Source organism: Tigriopus californicus, chromosome 8, assembly GCF_007210705.1.
Source record: "Tigriopus californicus strain San Diego chromosome 8, Tcal_SD_v2.1, whole genome shotgun sequence".
NCBI classification, from domain to species: Eukaryota; Metazoa; Arthropoda; class Copepoda; order Harpacticoida; family Harpacticidae; genus Tigriopus; species Tigriopus californicus.
Window position 1 is genome coordinate 1,606,158 of NC_081447.1, and position 13,697 is coordinate 1,619,854.

At 41.0% G+C, this 13,697-nt stretch overlaps 1 long non-coding RNA gene across 1 annotated transcript; it reads left to right on the top strand.

Annotated features, from left to right (window-relative positions):
* The first annotated feature begins 196 nt into the window (after positions 1-196).
* Positions 197-12,913, top strand: LOC131885158 (uncharacterized). The gene is made up of 2 exons (XR_009373802.1): positions 197-839; positions 11,221-12,913. It is a non-coding gene; the product is annotated as an uncharacterized LOC131885158 (long non-coding RNA).
* The last annotated feature ends 784 nt before the right edge of the window (positions 12,914-13,697 follow it).

Below are 13,697 nucleotides of genomic sequence, written 5' to 3' on the forward strand. Positions count from 1 at the left end.
AAGCCAACAAAGGGTTCGCACATTTGTCGTCNTGCAAGCCCAGAAAGTGATCCTGGCATCAAAGTCCCCAGGGTTCGCACATTTGTCGTCACATCGCCCGGGATGGGCAAACTTTTCCAAGTCTCCAGTCTCAGTCCTTCAGTCCCAACAAGCTTTTACCGTTCAAGGCTTTTCCATTCTCTCTTTTTCTGGCATGCTTAACTCTCAAGAAATGGCGAGCATTCCTCTTTGAACCAAGACTGAGAAGGGGAAACTAACGAGTTGTCTCGTTTCTGGGATTGTGTTCAAAGTGCACCCACCACGTGCATGAGATTCCTGTTCAAGATACACGCCGAACAATACACACAAGTCCGAAGTACTGTCTAGGGCCCTGGCCAAGCATGTGTACGTAGTGCAGTATATGCGGTGGAGTATGATTCATGGAAACCTAGCCCTGTCATAGGACAGGAAGCCTGAGTGATGAAAAGACCCAAGAATAACACTCACACTTGAAAGGACTTGTAAGCAAGCAAGCAAGCAAGCAAGCAATGAAGGAAGCAAGTCAGGATGGGAGGCCTTGTCACTAGGCAGCCACTCCGTAGGACCTTAGGCGTCTGTTGGGCCATCTCCGTAGCAGCCTTCACGAGCGAGCTGTTCTCATACGAATTTTGCTAGCCAGACTCGGTGGAACCGAAAATTCCCAGGAAACTTTCGCAACAAGGCCTACCTCGTAGTTCTCTGTGCTTGGTGAGTGTATGCACCTCGCTTCTCGACTGTTCCTAGTCGGGAACAATCGTGTTCCCAAGAGCTTGTTGTTGCCAGGCCAGGCTAATGGGGAACTCTGGAAGGGCGGAGAGCGAGTAAGTACATCCACGTCCACGGTTACTATTAACTCATTAAACATTTCCAGTTGGCAAAGACATGGGCTGCCAATAGGAATGTTTGAGCGAATATACTCGTATACCGTATGTTGTTAGATCTTCTCTCTAGCTTGTGGTCCAAAATTGTCGATTAGTAAAGGAAAGCTTTACAGCAATTGCGAAGCCATGTGAATGTGATTGAACATATCACCAATGATAAACACACAACGCACATTCATGTATCTTCTACATTATGACATTTGAACTAAGCTGGATTGAAAATGGCAATTTTATGACGTCTATCATTGGTTAAAGTGAAATGACGCCCTCCTTCATTTTTGTCGTTAACACTGAACTTATGGTCTCATGTTGGTTTTGGATCCATATTTGACTTAAGTAGTTTATTTTGGCCGCATTTCCAACATCTGCAGACTTGAAAGTGATTTGTGAAATGGCTTGAGTAGCATTTGCACAACTGGAGATTAGCTATGAGCTATAACTATCCCGATATTTGTCGTAAAAAATACATCAACTATTAAAATTTTTCATTAAGTTGCAAATCGTTCCATTTCTGTCAAGACCAAGTCAGATATTTTTACACATGCTCTCCGTTTGAATGCCAATCAAGCGTTAGCGATTCTGATTTAACTTAAGGATGCAAAGGCCATATTTAACAAGTTCAATCAATGTTGGCTGTTTACTGCGAATGCATACAGCAAAATGGATGTGCTCCAATTTTAGATAGCTCGTCGTACATTTGGTGAAGTGTCAAAAGTGGAATCTGAAGGTGATAATTCATTTAAAGATGCAACTGTTGTAAATTTGCTTCTAATAATTGGCCATAATGACACTTGAACCAAGGCACTCTATTTTATAAAACCGATTAACTAGACTTGATCTTCAATGACTTTTCCAGGTTTAGAACTATGAACAGTATTTGGAAAGCATTTTCAAGATTGCTTACAGATATCATTCACCGAGAAGATGACTTTGTATCATTGATTCCAGACTTTTTTCTCCAATGATTAACTCAATTAACCAAATCTAGTGAGCTTGTCCAAGCTATACCGAAGTAAAAAAAAACAGTTCCATTGGTCCAGTCTTCCCTATGGAAAAGTTGAAATTTAATGGGTGCTGACAATTTTTTAAACACAGGCTTCTGTGCAACTCTCTTCAAAACTTGGAACTGTCATCAAAATTTTGTGCATCAGCCTTGCTCTGACATGCATTTCCTGACACTTTAAACACAGGAAATAGAAGAGGAGACAACAGCATGAACGAAAGAAAGAAAGAAAGAAAGAAAGAAAGAAAGAAAAAGAGAATGATCGTGGAGTACCAACCTCAACACATTGCTTAGATTAAGCCGTTAAAGGGAACAGTTATTATCATCCAGTCTGGTTGCAATGCTTTTCCTAACCTTGGATAAGAGACCTGTTCGTGGCGCATCAGGTGCTTAATCATGAACATTTAGGTTTTTTTTACAGGTTACTTCATGCGAGTAAGAAATCAATTTTACCTACACCTGGAAAAACGCATGTTGTCCGACATGAGGTTATCACTTCATGACGTGACAGAGTAGAAAGTTTGATTGCCAAGGAGTGCTAATTAAGGCCCCCTATGGACTGTTCCTGGCCATTAAGGATGAATTCGAAATCAGACATAAATGTGTGCTCCAAGGGCTTAAGAAAGGGATCGAGTTTTTGATATTATCGTGACCCTGGTGGCTTAGCTTAGCATGTTGATTTAGGCAATTAGGTTCTTTAATTGATTGGGCATGGCGGGTCGCCAACCATGCTGGTGAATGAAGACCTTGATTAGATGATGATGAAGATGAAAGAAAAGAAAGGACTTGTTTTGCTTTCCGTGGAAGCACGTAAAAAAGAGAAATTCACCAGTCATTTGCAAAAGCACGTGTTTTCAGACAAGTTCTCCTCAGACTTTTGCATCTCATGGGTGGGAAGAAAATCCCATAGAGATTCATTTGAGGAGAAAAAGTGCCTTCTCATGCAGTTTTCTGGTGCACTTGGAACTTGGAATTGCTCTTGAACATTATTGGGATGAAAATGCATCATCCAAGGCCGTTCGTGGATCCAGGGAGCGAGTGAGCGAGCAGGAAATTGAGCGAGGGACCTACCTGCCTGTTGTACGTACGTACACTACTTGCTGCCATTTGGCTCGACCTTCGCTCCCAATTCCCACGTGTCAGATAAATTGAAGTCCATTTCATGCTCTCCAAACATTTTACCAGGTAATAAAGTTATAAAGAAAAGTTACGGACTTATTTTCCTGACAGGTTATAGGCCTGTTTGGCGAGAGAACGAAGAGAACTCACAGTGAAGAATGGCATTCATGGCTCTTCTTTGATAGGGCGCATGTGTAGTACAACAAGTTTTGCCAAAGCTGAATGAGGTTATTTATGAGCCTTTCGACTCTCGCCTCGACCTACTGTACATCAAGGCTAGGAATTGCATTTTGAAAGTTATTCGAATCATATAGATGCAATTGACATTTACATTTTGACAATTATGTTTTGGCCTTCAAGGTTAAAGCACTAGGGGCCTATAGAACTTTTGCACTTTTCCCTTGTTCAAGTGCCAATTGTTACGCAGTAAATAAAGTGCTTATAAGTCATATTCTATTGCAAAATTAAGTAACCGTATTCGATTATTTAGAAATAAGACACACCATTTAAATAATAAGTGATCTGAAACGGTTTGTCAAATAGCAGTCAAAGCAAGACAAGGTTATAAGCACAATTTCCATGAGTCAACATTTGCATATCTTAGGCCATTCGTTGAAACCTCTTCGAATATCAAACAACATGCTCAACGACTTTGTCCTAGAATCAGGGACGCATCCAGCTTAAATTGAATCAACTTATTCCCAATCTGCTCGATGTCTCTAACCGGGTGATTCTTGCCCTGTTCCTTGATTTTGTTTTGCATCTTTCGACCTCGAAAAAAAGTGCAAAAATGAGTAAATGATTTATAGCCTAAGGGCCACAATCCAACTACTTATTACAAAGTGAGAAGGTCGAGATGATGTAAGCAAATATTCCTATAAGAGCCCAACAGAAATTGTTTGGGACACTGACTATTACATTAACGGGGTCACTTTGAGTCCATTAGAGTATATTTTTGCGCGGCACCTAGGTATGTTTGTTTAGCATTAATTCTCACCCGGACAAGCAAATAAGGCCCAAAATGCGTCTCAGATAACGTAAAAGAGTAATGTTATTCTAGAATGTCCTTTTAGCCTCAAAAAGTAGTATAACGCAACGATCTAATAAACTCAAGAGAGATCTTCTCCCCATGTAGCCAACAAGCGAGCTAATCATGGCAAATAATGCATAATCAAAATTAACCACATCTAGATGAATACGATAAAATTTTAGAATATGAATCATCATCCCCACACGGGCAAGAACGGCAATCTTTTCTGGGTCATGAATGTACTTACGTACATGGAAATAACCAAAAGCTCTCCGGTTTCAATTGAGCATGGGAACAACAGTTTGAATATTTCCTCTCTTTGGTGTTGTTGAGTTCTCCAAAGCCGAGTTAGAAGTTGTAGATGCATGTAAGGACTTGTTGACAAGTATGGAAGATCTCTCTTTTTTCGATCTCCGTTCCTCCTGTCCCTTAACAAATGCATCACGGGAAGTCACTCTCAGAGATAAGCTTCAAGGCTTTGAGCTCGAGCAAACTCACTCGAGAGTGCATTTTTTTGTGTCCCCCTTCTAGAGCCAGATGCCCTCAAAAGTCAAGGTTGGCTTTCATTCCCTAACTTACATAGGAAGAGAAAGAGAAGAAGAGTGAGAGATGATACTACACAGTGCGTCTCTCGTCTCTAAGTAATAATAAGCAATAACGTCTAACTTTGAACAGTCATTTAGAATGCTCAGCTCTTGAACGGAAGTGCATTGGAAAATGCACTGCACATGTCATCCAAGATGTTGTTACGTTAAAGTGAGCAAACTCAGACATATTAATGACGTGCTTAGAGGCGTTGTTTAGTCTTGAACCCTGTAGGAATGTTTGATTTCACTTAATTTTCATCAGAAAAAGCGATGTGTCTCGTCCCTAGAGTGCACTTCGGTTCATGTTGGGATTGTTGACGACTCTCACTTTTTCATGACAGTATATCCTAAAAAAGGTTGGGCTGAAAAAAGGCCAGTATTGGGATGACCTAGTTACATTATTCAATCGAATCAATATCATGACTAGGCCTTATGTCGTGAAAGGAGACAAATTAGCTCCCAATCTTTCAATCAGAGCGTGGAATTCAAAAACAAGTCAGGTCCAGAACACAGTATAGTAATCAAATTGGCAGTTGAGTGCCCTTCATTCTCATGACCCAGAAAATAGACAAAAGGGGCGGGGACCGTGGTCTTTAAGCAGAAGGGTTGAATCAGAACAACGCGAGATATGTTTTTTTTAGGCGTGGAGGTGCTCTGCTAACATGATTACATGCGTCCAAAAAAGCGTGGGCCCAAAGTTGGGAGGGGGGGAAGGGGACATGTTGACCAGTTCGACAACGCATAATTAAGGGGTGGACAAAAAGTGGCTTTATAAAACAATCTTGGGCCTTGAAATTACCCGGACAATGTGGCCTTGATTAGCTTTACGGCTCAGTTCAGTTCATGCAGACAAATAATGCCATAAACTCAAACACCCACGGCCCAGGAGCAACCAAACTAGTGTACAATTCGAGGAACAAAGGAAAAGAAAGTTTGCTCAATTCGAGGTCCAAGAAAATGAATGGTAGGTGGTCGAGTCAATAAAGACTGCCCTTTTAACGGACAAATGTGTTGTATAAATACATTGCTCAGTCAGTAAATATCAGGAATCCTTTTTTGTTCCACGGTCCTCTAAATCAGGAGTGGAAGTAAAAGTTAGTTAATTGATAAAGTTTTTCCTCGATCCTGCTTTCTCCGCCTTTATCGTTGTGAACTCGCCTTACGGAGATGGAAGGTGGGTATAAAATTTGGGAACTGAAGTGGGAAGGAAAAAAAGTCGGGAAGATAGCCCGCCCACCTCTCGCAAATCCCAGGGTAAGACAGGACTCTTTAGAGGACGGGAAAGTTCCATATTTTCGTCATATTTTCTGCGCCCAAGAAAAATACCGTTTCACCTACCAACAAAGTGAATCAATCTTTGCGACCAAGTGCTCCCAGTGGCGTACCTATATCTTGTTGTCCAATTTGAAAAGAAATACATCTAAATTGTTTTAGTAAAACTAAGTAAAGTTTTAGAAAATTGAACATGGTTATTGATACATATTCAAGCAATTGAGATCATTTGTAAGAATTTACCACGTGAACCGTTTTCATGTTGTACAGGGTGTTCATAGCTTTCTTCTTTGAAACACCAAATGTAACGGAGGAGTAATTACCTTAATTCATATAGTAAGCCACATTAGATTACTCAACGGGAACAAACTATGTATGTGTTCATAAAATGTGATTAAAACCTTGTGTTTTGCAACTAAGTGAAATGATCTATTGGTAAGAAACTTATACCGTATATAAATATTGTAAAAGCTGTAAATAATCGATAGCCTTTCCACAAACAGATATTACACTTTGAAGGGCACCTGAAAATTCAAGTTGGAAATGGTGAGTCGTACATCTCATTCGATACAACCACGTTTACTTGGCACTTTAGTAATTTGACAATTGCAAAAGGTTTTGATTTAAAATAACTTCATACCTAAAAGAACCAAACAGATTGTATTAGAAGCCTAGTAAGCAAGCCATTTGGTAGTACCCCCAGTTATGGCAACTACTCGCACTGAAGCCCTATCACTTTGACACATTCTTTATGCAGGGACCAGACCAGTTTTATAGCTGAGTTTGAACAATGCCAACTTTTTCATGGCCAACTTTGGCCAATACCAACTTTTTAGGGCTAGAATTAATTTGACTCGCTTACTCGGTTGGAATAGTTTAGTGCAAAGGTTGTAAATTTATATCCGACTCAATGAGAGAGGATGGATTCTCGGAAAATCTATTCAAGGACCCGAGTTTTTTGCCGCTCTCTCTCTCTTTCTCTCTGTCTAAAGAAAGACCAATATCAACAAGAAAGTCAAACCAACGGCTGGGGTGACCCGACCAACTCCGAGAAAACCACCTCTGAGAAGACCAAGCAACAAGGCGAGCAAATAATCAGTCGTGCTTAGGCTTCACGTACACGACTGTTTGTTTGAAGGAGACAAATACCTCTTTGCCCACCCAAGGCACCGTCGCACTGAAGGTGAATGAAAAAAAGAGGACGAAGCATTGGCCTCATTTTAAGGACACTTTTTGCTCCTTCACCTGCCTTTCAGTCCTCTCTGGTTTCGGCTTCAAAATCCCAGGGTGACCGTGACGACCGACAAGAGGTCAAAGCTATGGTAGATATACCTAGGTACAGTAGTACCAAGAGATGGACCCCACTCACGTCCTCGAACCTTGAGTAGGGACCAAGCGTCTGTATGAAGTTGGAAAAACCAATCTTTTTCCTCCTTGATGTTCCATCGAAGGGTGTCCAGATGAAGCCAATCCAGTCCAGGAAGATAAAGGAAAGTGATCCTTGGACCGTGATAGAAGGGTTGTCCAGAACTTACCTTTCGCTGTGAATAACAGCCGTAACCTAGCGTGTGCGTTTCTCAGAACGATACTTCATTCAATATTAATATTGATCCCAAGACCGTTCCAGTCATGTCTACAACGTCAAACTTTCCGAGACAGATCCATCCATCTACGTTATTGCACTAACGAACAACGCACATCCCGAGAAAGCCCTCTTGAAGAGCAGAAAAGGCCGGGAATTACGTTCGGGATTTGAAACAAGGCAAGGAAGTAAGATTGACGCGCGCTCTCTCTTTCCCCCAGTTCTTTTTTTTCTCTCTGCCTGTTTAGTATGTTGTTCTCTCTTGTTAAGTCTTCAGGGTCGGCCGGCTCATTGCTACCCGCCCCCGGTTTGGAGAATATGATACGGGAATTAGGTCAGGATGAAAAGGCCTAACAAAAACTGGTTAGGCAATCACCACTCCATGGCCAGAGCGGCCAAAACTCGGCCAGAAAGGCCTCTATCTGTATGTAGTCGCTTTTCCCTCGGAGTGAAAATGCTTTCGTGAGGCACAAAAACTATTGAGGCCGTAGTGAGGGAATAGTCCATAAGAAATGAGGAGGTGAGCAAAAAATTGAACGACGGGAAAGTCTTTGGAACAGAAAGAACATCATTGCCTCAACCGAAGCTGAGAACAAAAAAAGATATGACTTCCCTCTCCAATCCTGTGCAGGCAGCTCTCCAGCCTTCTAGTCGCCAAAAACCGGCCCTCACGCCTTGGAACACGAGGGAAAAGTTTTCTGTCCATTTTTGGGCCGCCAGAACATTCGTTGAAAACAGCCATGTAGCCCTGTCTAAAAAACAAGATTTATGGATGGCAGACATGGTCATGATGATCCAAGTCCCCAAATTAAGGAACGTAATCAGCCTCGACCCCCTCCCCCCCCCCCAAAAAAAAAAAACACCGGCTGCCTTGGCCTACTCTTCAAGGGTAGAGTCATAAAAAATGACGTGAAACTCGGGAATGAAGGAAATTGACTGCAGAGTTAGATATCAGCCTTTTGCTGGCAATTGTTACTCGTCCCTCTACTGCAAGTGTTTCAGGAACGTGTGATGTTGACACTTGTGATTGTTCGCAATTACATACGAACAATAATTGGATCAATTTGATGCAATCTATCCGATTTGTCAGTTGTCGCTCTAAATTGAACTCATCCATCATCAACATTCCAAACGTATCAGCTTCTGAAATGGTTGGAGAAACATTTGCAATCCATGGTGCCCTGAGGTAGTGCGACATTAAGAAATTTTTCATGGTGTAAGAATAATACTCTCACAATCTGGTGTCTGTGTGCCCACCAAGAGTCTACACATTAGAGCAAGGCAGATCCACAAAGGCGCAGACAAGAGGCGCGAGGAGAACAGCAATGCTGTAAAAGGACAAAAAATGGCTATTCCTTCCGTTTCCGGGGTGGGATCGATAAGACGATGAGGCAAGACGAGAACGAACTTTTTGCGGGCCTTGCTCTCATTTCTCTTCAAGGATAGAGGATAACAGCCACAGAGGGAAAAGAGAGAAAGAGAGAGAGAGAGAGAGTATTAGTCCATAGCATGGAGGATACAGGACCTTCACTGTACTCACTTACATATCGGTATTAGGAAGTGCTCGCCTAGGAATCCGGATTGAGGTTCCAGGACGAGGTAAGAGAGAAAAAGAGAACTTATCTCATTACTCGGTAAAATGATGGTGTTCAAGTTATGGCACCCGGCATTTTCCTATGCATTGACTCAGACATATCTTGGGAAGATTTCTCGTCTACTATTGAGAGCCGGGTGAAAGAGCGATTCAGACTCTAGCGATGAGTTTTTGTTCAATCGTTTTCCTCATTTCCTGTACATGGGAAGAGCAGCTCTTCGATCCGGCTAAACTCCAGCTCTATTTATCTAGTGCCCGCAATCTCCATCTCTGATCGAGTATTGAATTTAATTGAGGTCATGTCAAGTGGTCGTCTTTTCGGGAGCTCATGTTATTTTTGTGCCACTTCCCATTGAGGCTTTTTTACTCGGTTACTTGTACAATATTAGGCGAAACCAGTGGGTCTGGGTGTTTTGTGATTGGCGGGAAGTGAGTTGGAAAGGGCAAAGGACTCTTTTTTTGGATCAGATGACACTTCTGATAGACCAGGAAAAGTTTTGACACGCCGTGTATTGAAATCATGACCACAAAAAGGCGTAAGTTGCGGCACTTCACTTATTCCGCGACACTTTTGGCAATTGAATACAAAAGTTTTCTTACCAACCACAAAAAGAGCCTCAAAGTTGATTCTTTGATAGAATCTGGGAGCTCGTCCAAAATTGATGGGATCATCCGGCTTTAGATGTACATAGAATTATGAAGGATGTTAGACCATTTGCAAATTTATCTTGCCTACCGTGGATTTGCTTCAAGATTTCAAATCATAAAAAGCACAGTTGTGGATCGAAAAAATGCGATTACATCAACGACCTCGTTAGATTCGCCCCCTTTTCACATTAATCATGGATCTTTGAAAACACGAGACGCAATCGTCACCACGGGGAATGCAGCCAGGTCTAATCAAGCGAGACATTTAATCTCAAAAGCATGCGGCGAGCAATGCCAATATGACTTTCGAAGTGGAAATGCATTTCTTGGAACTTGGGGATCCTCCAATATTCTGGACAAGCGCTAGAGCGAAATGGGATCACATGCTAACTAAACTATGAAAGTGGTCTTATGAAGAAGACGAGTACCTTATCCGTTCATCTCATGGCAAGAAAACTTTTGAATAGAATATTGGCATTGTATTCAAGAGTGCCGGTTCAATTTTGGGTGCAGACTTTGTAGTTCATATGGCGAGCTTTGCAATTAGTCCCTGAGCACAAAAATGAATATACTATATTTGCATTGAACAATTATGTTGACTTTCTTCGCCCACGAACAATTGGTCTTGATTCGAATAACTTGAATAACAAAACTCATTACTAATTGTTATAACGTCCATTTAAAGGTCGTTTGTCAAACAATGTAAGTAAAACTATTAATGAGGTTCCAAGCGGATGAGATTCATTCCTAAACCAGGGAATTCTTTGTATCGATCGGAAAAGCGTAGTAAGGCAGGATAGTGCCGTACAAAAATATCTCTTGGTGAATCTAGCACTGACTGCATAAACTTTGATGTTGCATGCATTATAATATTTTGCCAATTGGCCCTTTTTGTGCTTTTGTTTGAGAGCCACTTAAAATGCCGTTCAAATGATTTATCTAAACTAAGCAAACAATCGATTGAGATCAAAACCAAATGCGATCAGACTTGTATGCATTCACTTTTTCAATTGAACCAAGTCTACAGCGATTATCTTTGTCCCTTTCAAGCACATAGATTATTAGGCAATCAAGTCCAATGCCTCAACATGGACGGAAAGACAAAAGTAATTGAAAGTAAATGTAAAAACAAGGCCAAAATGTGGCCTTCGAAAAGTAATGAGTCAAAGTTTAATGTAGTGCGTAGAAGAGACGGTTTGACTGTCCCTTTTAATTACATTGATGGATAGTGCCTGAAAGCTGAAAGGATGAGAAAGTTTGAAAATGAAAGTAGTGTTCGAGATATCTTCAAGTTTTTTTAGGAAGTCCATGAAGTAACCATGAGCTACCTCAGGAATATTGGAGGATGCAAATCGCTAATGGTAAATGGCAGTTCGTAAGAATTGCAATCAGGAGCTTGGCCAATTCTAAAGCTCTATTAGTGTATCGTTTTACAGTTGAGTCGATCCAAGATCCAATCTTTCACGGGGTTTTATCTCAATTCCAGGAATGCTTCCCAGTCAAATTCTTGCGAAATTGCACCCACAAAACAGAGCGAGACGGGGATGGCTTGGGACCAATTCTGGGACCGAATTTTGCCCTCCCCTAGAATTAGACGAGGCTACAAAACTCCAATAAAGATTACCCAACGTGACAGTGTCGGCTTTCTCCCAATTGAACTCATTAATGGGCTGTCGATGGATGAGCACGCTCAAAGCCCCTAAGTTCAAATCCCTCGAGTGCCAACTTTTCATACGCTCCACTGGCATTCGATCTTCGAAGAAGGAACATTAGAGAACATTTTCTCGCACGGTCCTATCGATCATCCACAATTGGATCAGTTTCACGATTCTTTCTTCCTTCACTACCAGCCAGACAAGCGGCCTTCATGTGGAACAAAGGCCAATGTTCCAATGTGCCAAAGCACCACAGGCATTAAACCGCACGTCGTTTACCTTGAGTGCAATTGCAATTGCACTTGCATGCTTGTTGGATAATCTCTAAGTGCACGGCCATCATGAAGAGTAACGAAGATGATTCACTTTCGCTTAAAAGCCTTTGTTTTATGTTGGCCTTCAACTCCCAATAGCAAAGCTGGCATACGTATTTTTTGCGCGCTTCTACCTTTTTATGCTTGCCCGTGACCTTGGAATGATGACGTTGGAACCCTGAGGTTTCAAGTGTGATACGGTGTTCTGATCACTTTTGTATGGTTTACGACCGCACTCATATCCTAAAATCCATGCACGAAACAATATTGTACGATGCCTCGAACAATTTTCGAATCTTTACTCACAATACTTTTGAAATCAATATCAGGAATATATAAGATGTTTCAAAACACCCTAAGGGCATGTGATAGTTGAAAGTATCACACTTTTAATTTTGTGTACAAAGGGAGGAACAGCGAACAAGTAAATTTAAAATGCGTTGAGTACGTCTCTTCGAGTTTTGTTCGTTATAGGAAATTCAATGAACTGATCAGTTTTCAAATTTTAAGGATTTGAATAGAATAAGGAAACATCAGAATCATTTTGTAAAACGGCTTTTTTAGACGCCTTCAAAAGAAAATGTAAGAGAATGACCTTTGCGGTTAGAGAGAAAATTCATTACTATCAAGGAAATTGGATTGGTATATAATTGAAAAATCAAGAAAGGTTTCCACAAATTGGAAAGGTTGACTGAAAGTTTATGACGGTGAATTTAGATTTCAGAAAAGGAGTTAACATACGTTGTCATTCTACGTACCTTCTCGTCATAAATCTTTAAGCAAAAGCTCATTCCCAGAATGAAAGCGAGAATATTTTTCTTAACTATACACTAATCACTTTCGGAGTCAATTAAACGGAAAACCTCTGGCAAACATTGGTGCATTGCTATTTTTGTCATGGAATAAGAATAAAACATTCGAATGGACACTTGTTCGGAAAGTAAGGAAGTTCTTCTTTCTATTTTGCACAGCTTTCACACACCTTCCCGCAAAAAAGTAATTCGCATGTTTTAGGTTAATATGCATTTATTTTACCTTAACGAGGGTCTAAGGAGCAAATAATCCTATTTCAAAGTTATGAATAATAGGGACGAAATACTGTCTTTCTAGTTTACCCTCGAAAAAACCTTTTTTCCCTTTCCCCAAGTGCTACACCCTTAACTGCTCTTCAACCATGGAAGTGTTAGAATAAATAAATAATCAAATGAGAGTATGGAATGTATTTTCATTTTTCTATAACAAATATTTCAAAAATAAAGTCAGTTAAACTCGATCAGTTTATCTCGTGCAACAAACAAAATGTGATTGTCCAACCATTCCCTTGATCAACTCTAATCTGTGGAGCCATCCACATACTCTCACATTCTGTAAGGCAAGTCTGTAGGACAACAAAGAGTCAGCAAGAAGCATGGGCCCAACGTTCTGGAAAGGCATCCTGGTTGGCCAATCAAGGTCATTTGATGGCCTAGGAACATTATGCTAGCCCTGGCCTTGAACCCAGCCATTATTGTCATCGTGTGATGCCAGAGAGGCTGCCAGCTGAAAAGTCAAAGCTGGATTGCCTTGATCTGTTATTGGGCCATACGTAGTACCGTTCAGATCTATGAAAAGGGAGAGTCAGGATTTTTTTTCTTGTATTAGATAACAAATATGATTATTGAAGTCAGGGCTGAAGTTCATCTCTATACGTCTCTGTCTGACCCTATTCCGATCGCATTTGTACTTTCGAGAACTTTGTCACCGGAGACTAATGAGCCCAGAGAGACCTCCGATGGATTAGTTAAGGCCATGTTTCTGGTTGGCTGATCTGTCTTAGCAAGGGTCTGGGAAGCAAGTCTGGACTAGCTTAGGAAATATTAATGATTTTCCATCCCTCCATCCCAATGGGTCAAAACGACTTTCCGGGACTTGAAAATGATCTACTTTTGCATTTGATGGACGCTTCTTTTATATTCTCGGTTTACCATGACATATTTAGATTCCATTTCGGTCAG